Source organism: Mauremys reevesii, linkage group 6 (genome assembly GCF_016161935.1).
Source record: "Mauremys reevesii isolate NIE-2019 linkage group 6, ASM1616193v1, whole genome shotgun sequence".
Classification (NCBI taxonomy): Eukaryota; Metazoa; Chordata; order Testudines; family Geoemydidae; genus Mauremys; species Mauremys reevesii.
In genome coordinates, this window is record NC_052628.1 from 110,342,905 (window position 1) to 110,362,814 (window position 19,910).

General features: G+C 41.6%; 1 protein-coding gene across 17 annotated transcripts in view; it reads right to left on the reverse strand.

The window, feature by feature from the left end:
• Positions 1–19,910, reverse strand: part of LINGO2 (leucine rich repeat and Ig domain containing 2) — a 716,716-nt gene that overhangs the window by 72,115 nt on the left and 624,691 nt on the right. Inside the window, exon 7 of one of the 17 annotated variants that reach the window (XR_005600174.1) lies at positions 19,185–19,303. The exons of the other annotated variants lie outside the window; for them this stretch is intronic. The gene's annotated coding sequence lies outside the window, so the exon portion shown is untranslated. Of the gene's footprint in view, positions 1–19,184; positions 19,304–19,910 lie in introns of those variants that run through there. 17 annotated transcript variants of the gene reach the window in all.

Sequence of the window (19,910 nt, forward strand, 5' to 3'; positions counted from 1 at the left end):
TCTTTTGCCTGGTGAAAAAAATTTCCCTGGAACCTAACACCCCCCCCCCATTTACATTAATTCTTATGGGGAAATTGGATTCATTTAACATTGTTTCGCTTAAAGTCGCATTTTTCAGGAACATAACTACAAGGTTAAGTGAGGAGTTACTGTACTGCCAAAGTAAAGTGAAAATCTGAAATGTCTAGTACCATGCATGGGAACTACACTTGTGCTTTTTTTTTTCTGGAATGACAACCAGTTGACTCTATCAAAGAATGCTTTAAAAACCATCAAGTAGAGAATTGCTTTCATACTTGTTGGGTCAGAAAATACCACCGGACTCTACCTGATTTTGAGTACTTTACAGATCGAGTGAAAACTGTAACTCAGCTATAGCTGTCTGACAGTGATAAACAAAACACATTTTAGCAGACATTTTTAACAAGTGTAAAAGGATAACTTGCACACATACAAATTCAGCCCTAGCCTCACTAACACATAACGGTATATCTCCAGTTATTGACAAATCAAGTTATTTTCTAAAGCTCAAGTGCTTTATGTTAAATGTCAGGGAATAGTTTTGTAAACAGACAAAGCGTTAATTCCCATAATGGATTTACATGAGGAAAACCTACCCTTGCTATTGCTAACAATACCTGTGGCTCCCATTCATTTATAAGTCTTGCATTATTTATCACAACACAATCATTCTTAGCTTCTGCATCAATCACATGATGCAAATAAGATGATGTATTTTGTAATCTTCCTGGGGTTCTTTAAAAACCAGGGAAGGAATGATAAAAATAATTTGTTTACTGTTCAACAAGTATTAGAGGGAATGATAAATCAGAACGTTTTACAAAACAACTTCTAAGGACCATCTCCAAATTCCTGGATCATCTGTAAATATTCAGTATAGTGCATACAATTCTTACATCAACCCTATATAGTTCTTAAAACTGTTCGTTCCTGGACATACTTATATTCCTTTTTTTTTTAAAACTTTCCTTACTGGATGGTGACACTGGCTGTAAATAAGTGATAATAGACTGTTTGGGGGGGAAGTGTCCTCCCCTTAGTAACAGTTTTGTTTTTGTTTTTTTAAATTGGGGTTTGGTTAAAAAAGCATGAAGTGCTTGTGTGTTAATCAGCATAAGGTAAGATGAATTATTTTGTGCCTTGGAACATTTTTAAAATCCATTTTGCTGCCTTCCTTTATAGCATTTCTCAAATATTGAAAGGTAACTCTTACCCTTTTTGGAACTTCACTTCAGCTCTAATTTTCAATTTCTTTATTATCAGAGAAGCAGACTGATTCATTAAAAGTTAGCAGAATTCACTCCAGCTCCCTAGCTGGATTTACAGGTTGTGCAATCAACTGCTGTGAGAGAGTTGCTTTTCCATCATGAATAGAATTATTTTATATGGGAGATGGAAGGGATTGGTTTGTACTGTAGCCCTGGAATAGGAAAGATAGCCTAGACTTCCAAGAGAGAAAAAAAAAATCTATTTTTCCTATTATTTATTTAATTTATAAACATTTCATATTGGGACAAGATTAATAATGTAGACATTAATAGCAATGAGCCTTTGTCAGGCTACTTGCTGCACTGAACAGAACTGTCCATTACTTCTATTTTCAACAGTATCATGCTGTGAACATTTGTTAGTCTACATAGGAAGGTTTTAGGTTACTACTTCAATAAAATTCAGAGTACTCACAGTAGGATTAATGAAATGATACAATCAATGCCTCCAAAATAATGAGTTAGAGAAAAATGAAGGCCCCATACATCTATGGGTATATGCTCTCCCAACTCCCCCCTCATGCCTTCACCTTCTGGGAAAAATAAAGCAGACGGAAGCATTTAACTACGTACAAGGAGGCATTTAACCAAATGTTGTTTATCTTTCAGGGGATAGCAATACTTGTTATAAAAATGGTCACTCCTATGGCTTAATTTTTCACCACGGGTTAATGGATCAAAAAAAGTTGCAAGAACAGTCTTGCAAAACGCCAGCTACAATATTTAGCAGTACCGTACACAGTAATATTACTCAGCTGTGTGTTTCTTAGTTTAAGTAAGGATCTTTAAAAACATATCACTTTTTCATTATATTCTGCAAGGCATGGATGAATCGCCACTGAATTCTAACATCAAATTCTGATCATATGCTTGGACAACATTATTCTTACGAAGGGAGTAACTGGAGCATTACACAGAGGTACATGTGAGGTCAGGGTATTGTACTGTATGAGTATTCTAGCTGAATTCTGCAGAACCCAAAGTCAGAAGTCCAAGCAGCTTCTCTGAGGCATCCCAAGAATGCACATTTCCATGCACCTTTTAGTTAGCGTCTAATTACTTCCAAGTTTCAGACTGAGCTGGAAGCTATACCAATAAGGTGTTCAATTGCTCCAAAACCTGGGAAGGAAAAGGAGTGAATACTTAATAGCCTGAGAGAGGTTGGAGTCTCAGTCTAAGGGTATGTCTACACTACCCGCCGGATTGGCGGGCAGCGATCAATCCAGCAGGGATCGATTTATCACATCTAGTCAAGATGAAATAAATCGACCCTGGAGTGCTCTCCCATCGACTCCTGTACTCCAGCGCTGTGAGAGGCACAGGTGGAGTCAACAGGGGAGCAGCAGCAGTTGACTCACTGCCGTGAAGACACCACGGTAAGTTGATCTAAGACATCACGGTAAGTTGATCTTCACGTAGCTGAAGTTGCATAACTTAGATCGATTCCCCTCCCCACCAGTGTAGACCAGGGCTCAATGTCTTCTTGAGACTGCCTGAAAGATTAAGGTGTCTATGCTGGAAATTCTCTAATGGTTATGAAAGGACACACACAGGACATCTCCAGGGCAAGACACTCATAAGCTGTTGTGCAATGCAATGGGTAAGGCTTCATAATAAGGTAAGAGATAATAAGGACCCATGATCATATTTTTGGTTAATGAAGATATTCTTGAATTATTTCCCCTTTCTATACGAAGTGTTTTTCCTTCTGTTATAATGTGTTATCATTTAAATCTTGCTTTTATAAACCCTTTTCTTTGTGCAGAGTCTGTACATATGTATCTCACAGTGGCTTTACTAGTTTTGTAGTTATTCCTGCCGTTGTATCCACTCTTTAGTTAATAATACTGAACATCACGGAGTTTCAAGCTCCTTTTGTGTGGAGCACAGGCCTCTCAGGATGAGGCACAGCACAAAAGCTCTTTTGGGGAACATTAGGTTCCAGAAACCATTTTGAAATAATTTGTTGACTCAAATGTACAAAAATGTTTTTAGGCCCAACAGAATTACTACAGCACATATTCCAGCATTTTAGATGTATCATTTTTAAGATGTATTATTTAAGAAGATTAAAATTTTAAACAGGAACACCAGGAAAACTTTTTGAAAGGACACATGCTCCCTTTACTGGTTTTGCAGCATCAGTGGTAACCAGAAATGGGGCAGTTTAATCTCTGGCAAATTAAAGAAGATTATTGATGCTACAGTTTGGACCAGTCCATTTAAATTTAGAAGGGTGAGGTCTCAATGCTGAATGGAGAGTGTGGAAGTGTCGCTGCCACACCAGGTGTAATAAAGACACACTAACTCAATGGCCAGAGACTCCAAAAATGTCTTCCCAATAAATAAGCAAGTTCCTTCTTGTTTAGGGCAAGGAACAGCTATGCAGGAAGCTAATGAAGCTTGTATGGGAAAAAATAGGATAACCTCTCTCATTAAATGTACTCCCTTCATTGCCCAGCAAAGTAGACATTTGTGTGTTGGGGGGATATACCTGCTGTTGAGATTCTCAGACACCTTTGCTCCCATCCATGCTATTAACTTTACACTATTTTTTTCCCTAGAGAGAAAGCAAAGGGCTTAATTCTAATTTTGGATGTACGTGGAGTGCGCTCTGACTAAAATGGAGCAGCTACACAAGCATCTGACAGATAAATGTTTAGAGTATTCTGTGAATATAAGAAACAGACCTATTATTTTATTCTCCTGGATGCTTTAAAGGATACATATTTTTTAAAAATATGCATTCGATATACATGCTTAAAAAGTTGATAGCAAGTGTCCTGCACTTACTTGCTGAAAGAAGTACTTTTAATCCCCATATTAATTTGTAAAAGGAGCTTGATTTTCTTTATTTTTTCATGTAAACACTAAAATCTTCCCTTTCCTCACAGTAAATATAATTAATAGTATATGGCTTTGCACTTCTAACACACCTTTTATGCAAGGATCTCAGTGTATAGAAACCTGAATGAACCAACACCACTGTCAGGACAGAAACAACTGAGGCACAATCAGATAAATGACTTGCTCAAATACACGCAAGAAGCCTGTGCATAGGTGGACAGAGAAAACAGATCTCCTGATTCCCCCTCCCCCAATCCTTAATACAAAAAAGGTAGTGACTAAAGGTCCCAGATGAGATTTGGGCCCCATTATACAACTATCTAGCTTTCTAAATAAGCAAGTCACACAAATGGTGGTAGGGGAAAAATTGCCCAAGATCAGTGGTGGAGTCAGAATTAGAACCTAGGCTCCAGAGTTCCAGTCTTGTGCCCTACCCATGGCTGTCCGCTTGAGCCAGAAGACCATCCTTCCCCTCTTGGACAGCTCTTAAGGCTTGCATATATTTGTTGTTGTTCAGTGCAAATGACACAGCAAAAAATAATCTATGTGGTATGACCAAACCTAAGGGACACTGACATTGCTTTGGCTATAAATTAGAGATGAGCACTTATTGGAATTTCTATCCTGTGGCAAATTCCAATATGTAGACAGATTTCATCATGAATAGACACAAAAAAGTCAAAATGTCACAAGTTTTCATGCAATAAAAATGTCTGAAAAAAATTAGTTTGGAGATGTTACTCTTTTGTTATGGTTTGTTGAACTGAATCAAAACATTTCACTTCAGGTCAATTTGCTATTTAAGTGCATGTCTCTAAAGTGTCCCTGTACCTCATGGAGTTGTAGTTTAGATGCGTCGTGTCCCCATTCTTCCCTACAGACTGGCCTCCTGGATGGACTACATTTCCCATAATGCACCTCAAAACATGTGTCCCCCAAGAAGCACCATACAGCTCAGTCAGAAAGGCAACCATAGCACATTTTGTAGTTCAGTCAAGAAGCCCTGAGGGGAGAACGGAGTCATAAGACACCAAACTACAACTCCAAAAAGTCATTGTGGCACCTTAGGCAGATGTGTTTAATGTGAAACTTACTCAAAATTAAATGTTTTAGTTCAGCTCAACAAAACAAATGTTTCAATTCAGGCCCGACCTCCTCAAAATTAAATCTTTTGTTTCAATTTTCCTGATGGAAAATAGAAAAATTACTCCAAATTTGAAATTTCATGTGGAAAGTTTTGATTTTGTGGTAACTGCATTTTCTGTTGAAAAATTATTTCATTCAAAAATTCCCAACCAGCTCTAATATAAACCTTCTCCTAGGAGATGGCTGGCATTAGAAAAATAAGAAGAAAGTCTTTTGCAATCAGCATGCTGCATGGTATTAGGGATATACAAAAGATAAACCTCTGTAGCCTTTGCTTTAAAGTTCAGCCCCAAACTTCCATATGCAACAAAAGTTTTTGAACTCAAGACCTTTGGGACTAGGAAGGAAAAATCTATCTAGATACTATGGGTATGGATGTCGATGGAAGAATCAGGATAGATGGATAATTTAATCAAATACAAACTGGATGCAAAAATGTAGTTGGGCTTTCTGGTTTCCATGCCTCATAAAACTTCCTCTATTGCTAATTTTCGATATTAATTTTATTCCTTTTAAAAAGCCACTCTTAAAGATTTCTAGATTACATGAAGATTGTGTATTTTTTTTTAAAAAATCAGTGATCATCTCCCAACTTCACTATCCAGCATACAACAGTTAATTAAATTGCATAAGGAGTAAATTCTGAAAGTCAAAAAGAGAAAGCCACACATTTACTTCTGTGAAACTAACAGAATTGCTCATTATATCTACCTAATCAGAAAGCCTGGTAAAAATCAGCTGATATTGGCAGAAGAACGTTGATCTGCATGAATAGTCTGCTTAGGTAAGGCACCCCTCTGCATAAAATTCCAACATTTTCTTGCAAATAGTAAGATAATCAAATTTGCAACACAGTTAGAGTGCATGTCTTTCTTTCTTTTTGCTTCCTACTGGATAGAAAGAAAGAATCTGCACACCAGTGAAATCTCATCTCAGAAGAAATTGGCAAGTTGCCACCACAGCGTTTAGTAAACAGAACATATGAAAAAGTCACAGGCACACAATGAGAATCTGATGTGATATGTCACAGAGAGATTGTCATGTGAATAAATTTTAACGAAAGGGGAGCCTGCTTCATTCACCTTTTCATTAGGAAAGGCATAGAGAGAACGTCCTGAAAAAGCCTTGGAGAACAAACATACCTTTGTTACCACTTTATGACACCTTGCTGCCTGGCACCAGTTTGTCATAGTTCTCATGAAACATTCCATATTATATCTATTTTAATTCTGTCCCAGGCCTTCCAGAAACCTCGCATCTTTAATCTATTCGTTACAGTCTCCATTTCAGACTCCCTTTAGAATCGTGAAACTATAATATACTCTCTGCATTCACAACCTACTGCAGTAAATAATGTGTCTCATTCTTTTCCCCTCTCTGTCTTAACAAGTATCAGTAATTACATGGAGGACTATTTTGAATAAAATTGTGAAGATGGCACTAATTAAAGAAATATTGCTGCCTGTCATTTCAATAGAGCTATGTTAGCTAATTACATGGTTCAGCAGCACAGAGGAAAAAAAGGGAAAAAAAAGTGTGTGTGGGGGGAGGGGAGCTTAGGGGGAAGAGAAATCTAGCGTGGAAGTTTTTACAGAAACAAGCACTTTTTCTGTCCTGATGAGATTTTTAGCATATTCAAGGGGAGTACTGGGAATACTGTACCTATGTACATGCTTGATTCTGCAACCCACAGAGTTTTGGCTAATGATGGAGCCCACAGGCTGTCCCAGCACTCACCATCTCCTCCACTGCGCAAACATTACACATAGAGGACATCAGCATATATCTTGAGGGCATTTAAAGCTGATGTTTACCATGAGGAATAAGTTGCGGAATACTCAACTCGCCTAATAATGGAGTCACTTCCTCATACATATGAAACCAGTTATTGGTCTGCAAGGATGTAAAATGTGCTAGCGTGTGTGTGCATAGACGCTTTTGTGCTAAGCCCACTGGATACATTTACTGAATGACTTGAAAAGCCACAAAAGGAAAATTGTGGACTGCTCCATATCTGGTCAGAATCACAGCATTACAAGCATAATCTAAAAGGAGTTTCTGAAATTCATCAGAGAACATAAAAGAGAATTTTGGGGGAAAAGCTCAGCTTTTTGCTTGCTTAATAGCATCAGTAGAAAAAAAAATCTGTGCTAGTAAAATGCACAAGGGAATCAGTGCTGGTTATTACTTCACTTCCTTTAGAAATCATCTTTGTATGCTAAGCTGCAGAGGTCTGCACTACTAGTAAACTCTGCCTTTAAAAAATCTCATTATTATTTATCAAAATATACAAATTTTAATTTCTAATCAGGCACAACTTTTTGGGTTGCAATTGCTGCTTGTGGATTTTCAGAGTACGAAGGAGCATACATGGTGATAATTTGATTTACTTATTTCACTTTCCTCCTACCTTTTAATTTTATTTTAATTTAATGGAAAGTGAAGGCAAATGGTGGATAGAAACCTGGCTCAGATAATCACCAAAGAAACCAGCAAAAATCAGCTGCTTAGTGGAAGGACTTTTTCAAGAAGTCAATCAAAACGATATTGGAAATCTTTGTGGCTACGTTAGAGTGGTTGCTTAGGACAGATGGTAGCCTACTTGCAGTGCATGTCCTTAGTGTTGGTTTCAATGTCTGCGGATGTTTATATTTATAAATCTGGGCTCTGATTGGTAACCCTCAGCAGTCAGTATCCATGTTGCCTGAGAAAGGCAACCCTCTGTTCCCTCTAAGTTGCACAGTTGGGCAGCCACCCAGGAGAGATTAACGTGCCGTGCACTGGAGTAGCAGAGCCACGCACATCCAGCCAGCACTGTGTGTTCAGGTGTCCCTCTCCTCTCCCACTTTGCAGTGGTTACTCCTGCAGCTGCTCCTGGGACCCTTCTGCTGGCTGTGCAGAGTGGGGGTGGGAGGAAAGGAGGAGGTTGATGTCAGGGTGTCTCCCTCCCACAACCCCTGCACCAGCAGGGGAGAGAGAACAGGGCTCAGGACTTGCAGCATCTCTGAACAAGCCTTCTGGTGAGTGAGTGCCCTAAAGGCTCAAAACTCAGAAGGCAAATACCATCCCTCCCCAGCCTTGCATTTACTATTTTTTAAATTGTATGATTTTTAAGCCAGTCTCATGATTTGAGAATCTGACTCAAGATTGACTATTCATGTTCTCCTGCCATATTCATTTAGCTTTAGCAGCAACAGTCTTCTTTTGTAAAAGAAAAGGAATCATAGTTTCACTATTTTCTCCAAGGTCTGGGCTGCTGGGTATTGGATACATAGAAACCGTCACCTCTCAAACTCAGGTCTGTATTTTAGTACCACAAGAATATTCCTAACAGACTGACATACCTCACTCATGGTTCTACGCATCATCAATTCTCCCATTAGGTTTTTACAAATATCTTTCACTCTATATCTTATAACAGCAGGGCAATTGCAACATATCTGTGACTGATGTAATATTCCAGCAATGGGATACAGTATGCAAGCATACTGGGCACAGGATCGGGACCCATGAACTTCTGAGCTCTAGTCCTAACTCTGACCCAGTCTCTATCTTCAACAAGTCACTGAATGTCTCTGTTTTAAAATAGTTTCTATGCAGTTTGCAGGCATTTCACTCTTGTGACTATTCCTTTTAATTTTCATCTAATTAGCATCCTCATTTTTGTGTAGTTCCCCTTTTTTGAAGTTAAATGCTGTGGTGGTGAGTTTCTGTGGTATTTTCTCCACTACAAGGATGTGCAGAATCCCAAACTATAGTCATATAAAGAGCTGGGTCTGAACCACAGTCTGTATCCAAATGCCACGGAACCAGGACCCATATGAACATTTCACAACAATTCTCCATCCATCTGAGCCAAAATCTTGGATCTAATCCCCTACCGGGACTGGGACAGAGAATCTCCACCCAGATTCTCAGTCCCAGTCATCCTCCTTCCCTTCCCCCACCAATTCCAGGCTCCTCATCTGATCTCATTTGTCTCTCATTCCAGACTCCTCATTTAAATCTCCTCACACAGTCAGTCCAAGTTGCCAAAAAGGTTCAGCATGAGGCAGACACCTGACATGGAGACTGGTTAAAGTTTGGCAAAATTATTGGTAATTGAACACAAGGTTACTTGACAGTTTCCATTATAAAATCCTAACTATGGGCAGCCCTAGAAGCTCTGTTTCTGATTAAGAATTCCCATTTAAATTCCCAAAAACTTGTTGTATCTTATTTCTGAAATGAATTTCAGCTCCAATTTTGTAGCTTTTTACTCATAATTCTTCTAAAAATACAAGGATTTTTCTTCTATATTTGTTATAGAATATGCAGTACTGCAGATTTTTATTCTACTGGGCTGGCTCACTGGATAGCAATACCATAAATTATTAACTGTAATTTGTATTTCTCTAGTGCCTTTCATCACAGAATCTCAAACTTTATGCTTTAAAACTCTCTGATTATTAATGAGTGGAACATCATTATACTTCTGTGCTGAAAGGAGTTTTACTATTCCTGTTCTCCAACATGGGTAACCGAGGCGGAGAGAAAGTAAAGTCACTTGTCTAAACTCACACAGGAAGTCTGTGGCAGAGCCAGGAACTGAATCCAGATCTCCTAACTCCCAGTTAAGGGCCAACTTTCCTTCCTATGGGCTAGAGAGATAATAAGCCAGCATAAATTCTGTTGACGTCTCTGGGAGTTGTGAATGCTAAATACCTCTTAGACCTTATAATAGCAGGCACAGAAGGGGCATAGTTTAGTTTCTAGGGATGAATTAATGCTACCGATTCATGCTAGTTAACATGGTCCCCATTTACCATTCCCAAGTCGTTTAAGATGTCAGAATAACTTTGGTGAAGACCTTTAAACCCTTTTTTTCTTTATTTTTTTTTAAACCACTAAACTTGCAGATGACTTCTGACAGGTGCAGCCTCAGCGCCTTCCTGCAAGAGGTCTGTCCCTCTTAATTCTGCTGCCCGTTCCTAAGAATAATGTAAAATGACCTGTTATTAGCTCTGCTGGGAAACAGCTCAGGAAAAGAGAGAGGAAGCTAATATTGTCACTTCTGCAGATATTTTTTTCATTATTCATTGTGACTAGCCTAGTAACCTCCTTTCCAGTTCTTCCACTGAGGCATCACGTTGTATTACAGAATTGCCTCTTGTCCCCACACCCTCTTAATAGTGCTGTGTCTGAGCAGCTCCTCTGAAAACTAATAGGATCCAAACTCCACCACAGCGCTTGGTTTTAACTTAATTCTTATTCTGGTGACCTCAGTGATTTAGAATAATGTGCACTCCTCCCACTTCTGCTACTAGCTAACATTAAACAGATTCTACAAGGAACCTTTGTTGTGAGGAACTGATTAACGGGGCTTGGCTTTGGTTATGATCCATACTGGGCTTCTTTTTTCTGGAGCTGCTACACAGCAACGCCACTAAAGACAGAAATTCTGCCTTCATTTACACACGTACAAGCCTCCTGACTTCTGCGAGGTTCCAAGGGTATAACAGAGTACAGGACTTGGTCTATGATGCCCTTTACTAAAGAGTCACAGGGCTCTCTACAATTAAATGTGCTGAGCTCCTGCAGCTTCCAATGGGTGCTCAGCATTTCTGAAACTCAGGCCAGCTCTGCTCTCCCTGAGTGGCATGGGAGAAACTCCCCTTGAGACAAACGTGTACCAGAGGGAGTAGGGGACAGGTGGGTACATGATGGGGAAGCAACAAGGTGCATCTGGGAGCATTTGGGCAATCTCGTTAAAAAAGAGATAGAGAATAAGATGAATATCTTATTGCCCTTATATAATACTGCGTACAGATGTGGTCTCCTCATCTCAAAAAAGGTATACTGGCATTAGAAAAAGTTCAGAAAAGGGCATCTAAAATGATTAGGGGTTTGGAATGGGTCCCGTATGAGAAGAGATTAAAGAGGCTAGGACTTTTCAGCTTGGAAAAGAGGAGACTAAGGGAGGAGGGTATGATAGAGGTATATAAAATCATGAGTGGTGTGGAGAAAGTGAATAAGGAAAAGTTATTTACTTGTTCACATAATATAAGAACTAGGGGCCACCAAATGAAATTAATGGGCAGCAGGTTTAAAACAATTAAAAGGAAGTTCTTTTTCACACAGCGTACAGTCAACCTGTGGAACTCCTTGCCTGAGGAGGCTGTGAAGTCTAGGACCATAACAGTGTTTAAAAGAGAACTGGATAAATTCATGGAGGTTAAGTCCATTAATGGCTATTAACCAGGATGGGTAAGGAATGGTGTCCCTAGCCTCTGTTTGTCAGAGGGTGGAGATGGATGGCAGGAGAGAGATCACTTGATCATTACCTGTTATGTTTACTCGCTCTGGGGCACCTGGCATTGGCCACTATTGGTAGACAGGATATTGGGCTGGATGGACCTTTGGGTTGACCCTGTATGGCCGTTCTTATGTTCTCGTGTATTTGTTCAAAAGGATGCATGCGCCTTTCTTCTGCCCTCCTGCAGCAGCACAGTAGGCTTAGGAGCATCTCTGGAGCAGTTTACTATAATCAGGAAGGAAACCCACCACCACTGTAAATCAGAGCAAGAGATGGAAGTGGCCCTTCAGAAACTGGGAGATTCCTCTCTTTCCAGAGGTGCTGCTCAGTCTATTTGCTGGAAGGATGTGGAAAGGCAGGAGAGCAGCATGTGAACAGACAAAGGCTTGGCCAGCCTGCTGCCAATTCCACAGCCTCAGCTGGCCGATAGAGGCTTCAGGTTGCTGGAGTCTGCTGTGTGCGCGCATGTGCATTTACAAAAACTTGAAGAAGAAAAAAAAATAAAAATCTGAAATCAGCAGGGACACTGGGACAGGACCTGAAATGAGGGAGATTCCAGGATTTCAAAAGCACCTGGGCCATCCTAATTGTGACAGGTATATATTAAAAAAATCAAAAAGGTAAATAAAATAAGTAAGCTACTTTCAAAGGTTGACACAGATGGAACATTTTGAATGGCAAGTATATTCTGTAACTGGAGGGGAGGAAGGCGGGGGAATAGCTACACCAAGCTTTGGTTCCCATTGTGATGAGGTTGTAAACAGGGTGATTTAAGAAACCAATTTATGCAGATGTTGAGGAATGGCTGTAAGTTAATTGCAAAAGATCACTCAAGTATACTGGGCCACATTATAAATAAAATGAAGAGTTTTGAAATCCATGTGAAACTATAAAGGAAGGAAGAGTACAACATGACTGTAAAATAGAAGTGATATGCTGAGACACTCATATACCCGAATGGATGCAAGATGCTGCATTCTGAATAATCTGCATCCTTGAGAGCATACAATTGGATACTCTAGAAAATAAAGAATTATAGTGATCCAGCCTTGAAAAAACAAGGGCATCCAGCAGCAGTTCTAAATCTGTCCTGCTGAACAATAGTCTCAGTCTGCCAATATTGCGTCAATGATAAAGTTATGTTTAAACGTGGGGAACCATTGCTTAACTTCATCCAGCCTGTGGGGCTGGAGCCGCGAGCGCCTGCTTGCCCCGCTGTGGGGGGAACTGCATAGGCGCAGGAACTAGGGGTGCAGGGGGCCTCGCTGCCAGCCGCGCACCCGGGGCCCTGGCTACTGGCCCCACCCTCGGCCCCCTTATCCCATCCAGGTCCCCCCCTCCTGGAAACATGGCCTTGCTCCAGGTCCCAACTCTGGGGGGAGAGGAGGGGAGTGGACAGGAGTACCAGTGCATGCAGCAGAGAGAGAGAAGCTGGCCTGCTGGATAGGGAGCTAGCGCTGAGAGACCTGGGTTCTACTCCCACCATGGACTTCCTGCATGACCCCAGGCCAGTGCCCTAAGGACAGTGTTTCAAAACCTTTTAGGCATCTAGTGGGGTTTACCAAGCACCTAACCTTCTAGGCGCTTTTGAAAATCCCACTAACTCTTGCTGTAGCAGGCCAGAATCTGTGTTAAGATTAAAAATGAGAGATGGGCATCTCTCTCAAACTATATTTTTGGGTTCACAAACATGTTTTTTCCTGTAATTTAAACCCATTTTCCCGCAAAGATGACGCCATCTTTTGAGGAACTCTCCAAGTATTTTTCTAGCTGGAAGAGAGTTACTTAGTGGATCCAGAATACCCTGTTATCCCCTGCCATCTTCATTCCTAAAATAATGGTACAAGTTGATTGCACTCTATATACATTAGAGAGAGAAACTTATTTTTCACTAGAATTTCCTCCTCTCACTGCTTCTCCCCATTTTTATTCCATTGGACATTTTTCTCTCTGCCCCTGAACTATTTCTTCTTTCACAATCTCCCACAAGCAGAAAGAGACCCCAATAATACTGAAAGTTAAGTTCTAAATTTGAAACCCACAATCTTGAGTAAGCCAACCCTTCATGAAAATCCAGACTTCATTTCTCTCTGGGCCAAATTTTGGTGCCCTTAAATACAAAGAATAGTAATTTTTTACTCCTGAAGTAGTGCCACTGAAGTAAACAGCGAGTACACTATTATTCAATGTAAGGGCATCAGAATCTGGCTCTTTATAAATGAAGCCAAGTATAAGTATTGAGGCTTACAAAAAGTTGTAAAATCAGTTCTCCAGGGAACATCACTCTGCTGGGATTTTCCAGTGCCCCCCCCCCGGCCGTTTTTTTGGTACCTTTTAGACTTTTAGGCCAAAGACTGTCTTTATTTGTGCATCTTACACAGTGCTGAGCACACATAACATTTAACAAATCAATAAATCATAATTGTAACACCAGCACAGCAAACAGAAGCAGAATTGAGGCTATAGTAATCTAATGAAATCAAGATAAAATAATGCAAGTAGTACTATTTAAATTATGCCATGGCTGTTCCCCCAAATAAGCCCAGTATAGGCCCTAAGAATGTTAAAAGGTGCTTCGATCAATAAGGTTAAATGCGCTTAAGAGATCCAAGGACACCAAGAGTGACAAAGAATGTGAATCAGGATGCAGGAGTGTTACTCAGTATGCACCACTGCACAAATATCTCACGACATCAATATTTATTCCATGAAAAAAAATGGGCCTACTGAAAGAGATCATCAGATCTCACATTAAGACTCTGGATATGTCTTGGTCTTTCTGCAATTACTGTTTGTCAGCATGGAATTAGTTACTCTGATTCCACTGCTGGGCTGCATCTTATATGAATGCAGCTCAGACTTTCCCCCTGGGGTTATGTACAGTATATGCTGGAGAAAATGCAGCTTCTTTCTTCATGGGATTTTTGTGCCTGAATTCCCTCCCCACCCTGGGAATTCTCCACATACATTGGGGGTGGAGGGACTCTCAGGGAGGTATGTATTTAATGTATTCCCTCCTTTCATAAAGGTCATGTGAAGGGCCTTTTCCTGCAAAGAATTTTGACTTTTCATTTTTTTCATTTCATGATTTCAGCCAAAAATTGAAAGCTTTTGGGGTATTTGTTTTTGCAGTGAAAAGTCAAAATCATCCATGGACAGCAGACACTTTGCTTGAAAAATACTATTGTAGTCGAAATCTGACAGAAAATTTTCAACCAGCCCTACCCACCTAATGATTGGAAGGGATTATTGCATAGCACCTCAAGGTGCCTCGCAGAACTCCTCATTTGGATGCATAAAGACTAATTAGCCAGTTATTAGGCTGGCTCCCTGCTCTCAGCTTTATAACCTAGCTCAACAGTGCAAACCTAAAACAAAACATTTCCTCCATTAGTCTCTTGAAATCTTTTTTTTTAAATCCCATAAATGCCCTTAGCAACATCAATAAACCTATACAACAGTATCCCAAATGTATTTATCCCTTAATATGTTAATAGCAAATACAGATTTATGATAGTAAGGATCAGCAAAAGCTGAGCAAATAGTTTGCAGTGAAACCCCAAACCAGGCAGCAGTCACATCTACTCCAGAGGTAATGAATCTTTCCAGAGGACCTGGGCCCACCCATGACACCCCACTGCAGCCATCTGAAACTTGCAGTTTTGTTGTACAATCAGGTGCTAGGTGGTGTAAAACTGAGTTTTGCTTTGAGGTTTTGGGATACTCAAAGCAAAAGGGGGTGGGAGAGAGAACAGAATGCACAAGTGATTTTAAAGAGGCTATTTCCTGATGATGGCATTTCACTAATTCACAGTAAAGCACAGGATGGGGGAGGGGGGAGCCCCAAGGCCCAGTTCAGCAAAGCACTTATGCACATATTTCACCTGGAGAGGTGCTAAATTCCATCTGTATTCAGCAAAGCCCCTAGGCACACGCTTAACTCTTGCTGCCTTCAAACACTTGGTTAAGTATGCTGCTGAATACAGAAGCAGCATGTTCTTCAATGCTTTGCTGAATCCGAGTCTCAGACCCTTCTCCTTTTATTACTGATGTTGCCTCCTCACTAAAGACACGCCTTCCTGCAAAGGTAGCTAACTAAGTGTTTTGGCCAGTGCAACCCAGTCCCCTTTAAGCCCTGGCAGAGCCTAGACGGAGCAGAACATTTTCATGAACATCTGTAAACTGCAATGTCTGTGCTTAGCACAGCTGGTGTGCCCGTGTTTGAATTCAACAGATACTGCAGGAACAATGGTTTCCTGGCATAAAAATACATATTGCTGTTATTCCTTATCCGCGTTCACCACACAAACATTAAAAACCACACAAGCACCTATTCAGTTATTAATTATTTCTCCGAGCCTGCTCTCCTCTTCCACTCATGCGCTCCTTGATGCCAAATTTCACATAGGCCCCCCTCCCTTTCCCATGGATTCACTGCAATTAAATAACACAATTACACTGAGGACCATGTAGCCGCAGCTCATGAAAGTCCTGTCATATCAGGTCAGACCACAGTGGGAGCAATAACGAGAAATCATAAAAAGATGTAATCACCTTACCATTCCTTTTGGCCTCCCGCCATGCTTAGTATGTTGTGAAGTGAACAGCAGTTAAGTGACAGCTCTCCTGTCTTTTAAATGCCTTTCTGCTGAAGGCAGAGTCATTTTCACAAGTGCTGCACCTTTAACCTTGTCAGGAAACAACCTGTATGGGAAATAAGCCTGGCTGAAAGCAGTTTAAGTTTCCGGAGCCTCATGAGGTCCTGTGTGTGCAGCTGCAAGGCCAAGTCACGAAGGGGAACATTGATGGATCGCTCTGCATTGTCTTAGTGTAGTAACCTAATAAACTTGAGAGGTAAAAGACACCACTGGTGCAGAGCAACTCAATTGCTTGTAGTAACAATAGTTTCCCCTGTACGGATGGTGGAAAATTCAGGTGGTCTTGTCTGCTACCAAGATCTGGGCACTACCTCATCCATTTAATTAACCCCTGGGGAATCAGCTACAGAGCTGCTCTGATTACAACGTAATGGGTCCATCAGGCACAATTAGTGCCCAAGTGAAACACTGTAGTTTGCATTAAAACTACTGAAGTAAACAGTTCCTGGTCCTGAAGGGGGCTCCCTTCCTAATTAACCCTTGGAGGACTGAACTATTAGCTGCTCTTCATCCAGGCATTTCCTAATATGCCATACCGGTTTTGCCTGCACATTAAGTCTGCCAGTAATTACAGGTGGATTTTCACATAGGTATCCATTGCCTGACTGTGCTCCCGGGCACTACCTATAAACTCAGGCACCTGTGGGCATGCCAAACTGCTAATACATTATTCCCAGCAGTACCACAAAGCATGATGTAATAGCATCAGGGGAGAAAAAAAGTGATCATGGTAATAGTGTTCCAGAAAATATTGCTTTGATGGGGAAGCAGCATTTCCAGGAAAGAAAAGCACATCACCAGTGGGAAGGACTTGGGGAGGATAGAAAATGTGACTCCGCTCATGGCAGGGCCGCCCAGAGGGGGAGGGGCAACAGGGGCAATTTGCCCCAGGCCCCGAGCCCCACAGGGGCCCCCACCAGAGTTTTTCGGGGCCCCTGGAGCGGGGTCCCTCACTTGCTCTGGGGGGCCCGGAAAACTCTTGCGGGGCCGGGTGCAGGAGCTTCTTCTGCTCCCGGTCTTCGCCGGCGGGGGGTCCTTCCGCTCCGGGGCAGAAGGATCCCCCGCCGGCGAATTACTGCCAAAGATGGAGCGGGACCCGCCGCCGAAGTTCAGCCCGGTCTTCGGCGGTAATTCGGCGACGGGGGGCCCTTCCGTTCCGGGACCCGCCGCCGAAGTGCCCGAGACCATGGCGGGGCCCCCGCCGCCGAATTACCGCCGAAGACCGGGCTGAACTTCGGCGGCGGGTCCGGCTTCGGCGGTAATTCGGCGGCGGGGGGGGGGGGGGATCCCCGTCACGGGTCTTCGGGGTTTCATCAGCATCACCAGTATATGCCCAGATATACATTGCAGAAGTAGATATCTGTCCTGTCCCTACACAAGGGCACTGAAGACCTGACTGAAAAGTGCACTGAAGTCAATGGGAGCATCTCCTCTCACTTCAATGGGCCCTAGATCAGGCCACAGGAGTCAAAGAAGCAGCATCAGCGAGCTAGAGAGGATGGGCCCTAGCCCAGAATGTAAGACAGTCCTACGGGCTACACTAGGGCAAACACTTGCTATGTATGAGCATGCTACCCCCAGCAAAGCTATTAACATTATAATGTGACTATTATTGCAATATGCAGATAATATCTGCTCTTACCCAGCACTTTTCACCTGTAGCTCTCACAGTGCCTAACAGAGGAAGGTAAGTATCATCATCCCTATTTTATAGATCTGAAAAGGGAAGCAAAGAGAGGAATGACTTGCCTAAGGCCATACAGAAGGCCACTGACAAGAGATAAGAGAACTCAGGTCTCCTGATTCCCAGTGTCCAGTTTCCTATTCACTGGATGATGCCGTTTCCCACATCCTCCTGCCCACGGCAGGCAGAATGCCTCCAGCCACCAGAGTTTGGGCAGCAATGCACCTCTCCTCCATGAGCACAGTTCATACAAGCCATAATGAAAAATTAAAGTGTAAGCCTAGCTCCCAGCTGTGTTATTTTTTATTTATGAATGGGATTGGTATTATTACTACAGGAAATTATAAAATTAAGGCCGAGTTAAAAATTATAGTCAGGCCCTGACTTCATTCTGCAAAAATCAAAACAACTCTACTTTATATAATCCGGTTCTGCCGTTCTCCTCTAGAGCATCCTCTAGTAGTATCTAAGATGATACCACATGGAGAACGGCAACCTTAAAGTACAACAACCTACAGCATCAAATTGGAAATTTGGGTTTAAAAGAGCAGAGATCTCTGCTGGTTTCCAACACTCACAGGGTGTGAGATATTGGCATGTATTCCAGACTGGTTTGACTGATTGCCAACTGTGCTGAACTTACTGTTGAGCTCCAGCAGACCAGTCTGACACAACAGGTTACCTTTTCGCTGATCTCCGTTTCCCTTATATATTCTGTACATATATTCTGTAAGTACAGGACAGAACAAAAAAAAAAGAAAAAAGTTTTTTTTGAAGGGACTACATGGCTCAGGGGATTGGCCACCTTTAACTTCCAGGTCACCAGGTTGGCAGTGACAAAGTTGGCCCCATCATGGGTGTTAGATGGCCTTTGTGAAATGACTTGGTGCTTTCAGCCCAGTTTCCAGTGGTGTAATATCAACACACACTGTTGGCTGTTTCAGAGGAGATGCCAGTGACTGAAAGGACATGGACAGTTAACTACACATCCATCCGGAGCAGTCTCTGCCTGGTCAGGAGTGAAGCACACCGGTAGAGCAGTGGGAAAATCTGTACTGCTTGTTCTATGGACAGAGAACTCTTGTTGTTAGGTGTGTTAATTCAGTACATTTCACTACATTCAAATGAAATTTCAAAATTGTGCATTCTGCATGATGATAAAAAACAAAGGTGGCTTGAATTATGTGTGACAGAGAACATGTTTATTTACTGTTTATATCCAGACACTGTGCCATGTTAAGGGCTATATTGTACCATGATGTCATGCACTAAGGTCAACAGGGGAATAGATTTCAACAGGGCTCCACCTTCATCTGAAACTGTATCATGTCCTCATGCTCTCCTGGGTGTCAAGCCAGAAGCCTGGGTTGGAGGAGCAGTAATTCTGCAATATAATCAGTCAAGTACAATAAATTAATACCAAGTCCTGTGTGTATGCACTCGTGCTCCCCGTTTTTATATGTAGTTTAATGACACTTGTAGAGATGAAAAACCTTGTTTTCTTCTCGGAGAGACTTCTCATCCCCCGGGCCGAGCCTGTCTTCCCCAGAGCCATCGAAAGTGGTCTTTCAGATCTCATGGTGAGACCTCCATTTCGATCTGCCATTGAGAAAACCATTCTGGGGCTCCCTAGCATCCTTGAAATGTATGTCCTCAGGCCAGTCATCATGCTGTTGATACATCTTGAGCAGTAATGTGTTATTCATATTTCTCTAAATTCATCAATCTCAGCTTGTTATTTCACTGTTTCCCAGAATAATAGAATTTAGTGAGGTAATTTATCCTCAACTTCTGCAGTGTATGTTCTAAGTAACACTCTCTTCAAAAAATCTCAGGGAACAAAACAGCAACTACATCTAACCACCAGCCTTCCTCCAGAGATTTAGAACAGAATACAGTTCTCTTTAGCTGTTCTAACTTACCTGCTTTTTAAATAATGCCACCTTGTGCAGAATTGCTCAACAGCCCCGCACAAAACCAGAACTTTCCTC